Here is a 6,255-nt window from a genome sequence, read left to right on the forward strand (position 1 = left end):
AATAGGGGAAAGGAACAGGAAGAAAAAAACTAGACTTCTCTGAATATACTTTGCTTTGCAGACTTGACTTTAGAATCATTTCATATTTTGTATAATTATAAATAATGAACACAAAATTATGTATCAATTTGGTGATATAATCCCCCAGAGATCAATTTCATTATTTGACTATTCACGCCCAACAAAACATTTCTGAAGAACTGATAAGAAAAAAAGTCTCAACGTGTTTTGCAAAAACATTGTTGGTGGTAGTGTTTATAGTGTAATTTTGAGACTGGTGTGGGTGTCTCTTTGGAGAAAACAGATGAGAAATTATGTCGGTTTCTTGGATAAATGGAATTTTCAGTATGTGTGCACCCTCGCATATTAATGAGGTTAAGAAAAGCATTGTGGTTCTGAATTTGAATTGGCAGTACCAGTATGAACCCATGACGTATCTTAAATCTTAAAACCAGGGGCGCCTGGGTAGCGCAGTCGTTAGGCGGCTGCCTTCGGCTCAGGGCGTGATCCTGGCGTTCCAGGATCGAGTCCCACATCAGGATCCTCTGCTGGGAGCCTGCTTCTTCCTCTCCCACTCCCCCTGCTTGTGTTCCCTCTCTCGCTGGCTGTCTCTCTTTGTCAAAATAAATAAATAAAATCTTTAAAAAAAAAAAAAATCTTAAAACCATTTCCTAGTTCAGTTCACTGGAAAGGCCTAGAAAACCATGACCAACTCAGTAGCAGAAAGAACACTTGTTCTTCAACTATGGTCTCTAAGGAACCAGGGCTCCTTGGATAAACAGCTGATTAAGAATAACAAAACCTAAGCCATGTGCACGTGTGTGTGTGTGCACGCAATATCAGGAAGAAATATCAGGAAGAAAACAGGGGCATAACTCCAGGCATAAGAGCTATTTTGAAAATACCATGTGAGATATTCTAAACAATTTTATGCCAATAGTATTTTAGTAAATTATGATTTACCAAAATTGACTTTAATTTTTTAAAAAAACTTAAATAGATAAAAAATACATTCTGCGTAGTCAAAAACCAGCTATTTCATTCAAAAAATAAAACTATAGATAAAACGTATAAAATATAGATAATTAACTTATGCACAGTAAGATCTTGAGTGAGTTTTATACACTTCTCTTTGCTTTGAAGTGTTTTCCTAATACACATTTCACATATATGTAAGTATAAATATATACGTGTAGTCAAAAATAAATAAACCAAAATAACACAAGTAATTTTTTGAAGACCCATTTTTAGATTTAATTTAGTTCCTTGTCTTTTCTTAGCATTCTAGGGCTCTGGCCACAACAGCCTATCCACTAGAAAGCTGTTCTTGTCTCTCCTAGAGCCTCGACCCCACAGAAGTTACCATCTGACAACACTGCCACACTTCACGCAAGTTTCTGTTCTCCAATTAGGGACCTAGACCTCTGTCCTGGTCCTGCTGGTCTTCCCCTTCATATTGCTCCTTACCAGGGAGTTTGGTCACCACTAAGTCTGGAGAAGGCGACTCTCCCTCTCTGTTCTTCATTGGTGGTGGGACCCTAGCTCTATGCCTCTCTTGTCTAAACCTGTTAATTCATTTTTCAAAAGCAGACAGCAACCCATTGTAAAGGTTAAGCATGGGGTTTTCTGTAAAGCAATCCGTATTCTTTCCTGGCACAAAGTAGACACAAACTACACCATAGTTCATTTCATCCTTCGAAGGGACTTCAAAGGAGCGCAGCAGAACCGGTAGCAAAGCCATTGTGACCAACAGTCAGCTGAGCGGAATTTCACAGACCATAAAGGAAAGGCTATCGAGAATTACTGAAGCTGGAGGACATACGTTTTTTTCTATTCAAGATGGCAGAACTTCTTTCCCACTTGTGTGGACCAGCAGTGCACGGAACACTGTCTGGTGTGAGTATGTGTGTGTGCCAGGCGTGTGTATGTATGGACACACAGACGTGTGTGTGTTTGCACACACTCTCCCTGTTCTAAAGCTGCTTCCACGTTTGTCCTCAGCTTTTGCCCTCTAAAGAGGACAATCTGGGGCGGGGGGTGAGTGGGCAATGATAAGAAAAGTTCACCTACATCGGAAACATTTGACCGCATCACCACCTCAGCAAAAATAAAACAGCAGGAAAGGCCAGCCCAGCGCATGGCCTCTTGCTGGAGACCCAGACAATCCGAATGCGGTAACCAAGCTTGATAAAAAAATGACAGCATGTCACCTAGTTATGACTGCTCCGAGAAAAACATCCCTTCCGTAATAATCTTATTAGGGGAAGAGAGCGGGGTTTTTGTGTCTTCTTTGTGAAGAGCAATTTATTTTTATGGATAGTAAAAAGGAAATAAATTCTCCTGAAATGACTCCTTGGTGGATGGGGGTCCATGCAGCTCATTCTGTGTTTATAGATAAGCAAAAGGTCAATTGAATGTTATGTGTTTTATGTGTGCCGTGCTGAGACGCCGCTTGGCACCGTGTGGGGAGGGAACCTGTTGGCTAATTCAGCCTTTCTTCTCGTCCCCTTTAGAGATGGGTTTGAGGGGAGATTTCTGTGCCGGGGGTGGTCAGGGAAATACCTGGCAATCACCTGTCAGGACGTATTTGTTGGGCTGGTGGGATTTAATACTTCATAGGAGATTAGAATGTGTTGTTTTTGTCACTGCGGAAAATATACAGATAATTCTTCAGGCACCTGTTTGACGGGTTCCAAAGGAGTGGCATATGTGTCCCTGATTAATGACTTCCTCCTGTGTTCCTGAGGTCGTGGTGACATTTCATTAAAATATAAAAGTGGAAACCCTTTTGGAGATAGTGGGGGAGTCTGCGCCCAGATCTTGTTCTGGGAGAGACAGAGGGTCAGATTCAATTCCTCTATAGACACACAGTGAGAAGTCACAATCAGCTCTCACTTGGGAGTGACTTCGCCTTCCTTCCTTACCCCTTTTCTCATGTATTTGACAAATATTTAATTAGTGGACATCATGCGCAAGAGTCTACATGCCAGACCCAGAGAGGACCCTGCCCTTAAAATGTTTGATTTCTAATAGAGACAGGAAGGAGGATGAATTCAAAAGGCTTCAAGTGCCTTTTGTATATTCCCTTCCTAGCTGTTGAGAGTCTAACGGGGAAAAAAAGCAAGAAGGGTCGCTAATACTTGGTGAGCACTTATTATGGTCCACATAATAATAATGCCTAAGGTTTTGTGATTCTTAATATATTAGGCATTTATTATGCACTTATTATGGTCCACATAATAATAATGCCTAAGGTTTTGTTATTCTTAATATATTAGGCATTTGCACAAGATGTTTCTCACTTTATCCTCGTAAATATGCTTATCCCCATCTTGGGGGATAAGAAAACTGAGGCTCCCAGAGATCTTGGCAGTAAGAAGAGATCGGAATCGAAAGTCCCTGGTCAGCTGGCTGCTACTGAGTGAGGAAGAGGGGAATGGGCAGTCGGTGGTTGGGAAGCGGGGTGGGATCTACAGATGGGAGGGGGTAGCAGGTGGGCATGCAAAGAAGAGCTTCTCAGAGGAAGTGGTGTTGAACTGAGTCCTAAAGGAACAGGATGTAAAAGCAAACGTTAGACAGACTGAAGACAAAGAAAGGCACAGCTGCTCCGGGCAGACAGCGGAGACCTTCTCTGCACGCCTCCCGTGGTCTCTTTAATGTGGCAGAGAAGCTTGTGAGAAGGAGCACTTCTCTCCCTGCCAGACCCATCCCAGCCTCCAGCCTCGGTGGGGGTCCAGGAGGGGGGAGTGCCCCAGGGCAGAGGAGGAACAGGAGTCAGTGAGCACACTCCTTCCCCCCAGCTCCCTCTCCTGCGGTTGTCACTTCCCTCCATCACCCCCGTCTCTTCCCCCTATACCTCCTGCCTCAGCCCTGGGGACTCCGCCAGCCTGACTCTGTCCTTCACACTGATGTTCTCTGGCAACCTCCATCACCACGTCTGTTCAGCTCTACCCAAGTGACCTCCTGACCATTCTTCAGTCTTGACCTCTGGCTCCTAATTTGCTGAAATATCAGTCCTGACTTTGAATCACACCTGTGAGCGGCCCTCCTTTCCTAGTCCTGTTTCTTCAGTTTTGTTCAAGTCAGAACTCCATCCTACCTGGACCACAATGGTCCCTTAATAGCTCCTCCTTCTGGTTCCTTCTACAGCCCCCGCTAATGATGGTGAAACCGTGTTTATATGCATCTCTCTTACAATTCTGTGACCGATCCCAGACAGGGACCACTGTGATTCCTCTTTGCCTCCCAAGTATCTTGCAACATCTAAGCTGTCAGTGATGCCTGCGGGATGAAGACCTCATCCCATGGCCCCAGTCTGACCTGCACAAGCTCAACCTTCGAACACCCTACTAGGAAAATCCAGTGGCTACCCATTATAGACAGGATAAGGCTTACATTCTGTAGCCTTCCACTGGAAACCATTCACAAACTGGCCCTGGGAAGTCCTGTCTCTTACCACTCTCCAAAAGCCACGCACTATTCCAGCAAGTTCTGCCCCTCCCCTCACCCATCATGTCTGTGCCCTCCTGGTACCTTCACTTCTTCCTTTTCTCTCTTTTCCTAATGAAATCCTACTCATCTTACAAAGCAAGATTTAAATCCCACCCCATTCACAAGTCTTTCTAGATTTCCCTAGCCTGAAGTCATCGGTTCTTAAGATCCAGAGCACTCACACCGCCTCCCCAGCTGCCTTTCCCAGTGAAACATCCCACGACGGGGCTCCAGCTTCTCCCTCCACTAGCCTGTAGATGCCATGAGGGCCAGCCCCTGGCCCACAGGAGATTTGCACCTCTCTTGCACGCTGCACATGAAGGATGCTGAAGAAAGCTGTCATTATATATCATCTTCCAGAACTTGCGAAAGACGATTCTTCAAATGCACCCTTTCCTTCTTGCGTGAGTCAGATTCCAAACGTTATTCAACACGCACGCATAGTGCAAGTCAACTCAGATCCTTGTAAGTAAAGCCCTTGCAAGGCGTCTTCGGAGATGCCGGTGTCTGCAGGGCATATACCTGCTCTGACTAGCAATCGGGCGGGGTGTGCGACATTTCCATGGCAGGTTCAGTTAGGGACTATGATGCAAATACAGTGTCTGATGCCTGGAGTCAGGGCCACTTCTGCTTTTCGAGGGAATTTTGACAACCAGACTTCTTATCATCAGAAGGGCTTGCTGACTCAGTGCTCAGTCTACTTTCCATTTATAACATTCCACTTCATCTTAAAATTCATTTTAGACTTTCGCTACATGACGGCCCAGACGTATGCTAGAACATGCCACCTAATGAATGGTACACTGACTTTCTCAGCTTAATTAAATATCTGCCTGGAGGGATTACAGCCAAGCCATGGCTGGAGCTTGAAATCCTACCCGCCCGCCTCGGCATACTTCCTGCACCTGAATGGCCAGGCTAGAATGCCCCTAAGAAAGAAGTCTGTTGTGAAAAGGGGTTGCATTACCTGCGCATCCAGTGGGATGAACTTTCATCATGCTGAAAATCTTAAGCTGAGCAAGACTCTGGGACCTTTGCAAGGGGAGAAAGGTGAATGGGAAGTTGCATTGACTTTGCAAAGGAATCCCTGCCCTGAACACTGATACGGGACCAAGCCCTCCCCGTCTTAACCGTCTTAAAAAGAAACACAGGAATTATGAAAGAGGGTGGAATTTCAACCTCAGCCACTTTTAACTCTGTAAGTACGTGCATAATTTCCCCCAGACAATGACCTTGTGTTTCCGAGCCTCCTATTAGTATCAGTTTGCTCTTAAATCAAAGATTTTCAGGTGCATGTACAGTTGGCCAAGTGGAGGGTCCATCTCTAGTTCCCTCATGTCTATTCCCTGCTCCTTCCAAGAGGCAGCTGGCAGGACCCTCGCCAGGACGGCATTCCTGTGGTGACACTGAAGGGACCTGCTACCTCACATAGGGGACGATTAGATTTTACATTAAAGTCTGTGTGTGTAACTCCAAGAGGCTGTGTCATTGTGGGACTGTTTCTAAATGAAAGGTTGCAAAATGCAAATTGACCCACTCATTGCCAGATATGCAGGTCTGTAATAACCAAAATATCTATCCCACATCCATTTTTACTGACCGCTCAGGAGTTAGTTCGACAAAGGCTGTGAAGTTTGGGATCCAATGAACCTGGAATCATATCGGAGACTTGAGAGAGACTTTGGGAGAGTCCCTGAATGCCTCTGTTTTTTTCTCTATACAAAGGGCGAAAGACTACCCTGTTCCCAAGATGGTGGTAAGGAT

Source organism: Ursus arctos, unplaced genomic scaffold, assembly GCF_023065955.2.
Source record: "Ursus arctos isolate Adak ecotype North America unplaced genomic scaffold, UrsArc2.0 scaffold_28, whole genome shotgun sequence".
Taxonomy (NCBI): domain Eukaryota; kingdom Metazoa; phylum Chordata; class Mammalia; order Carnivora; family Ursidae; genus Ursus; species Ursus arctos.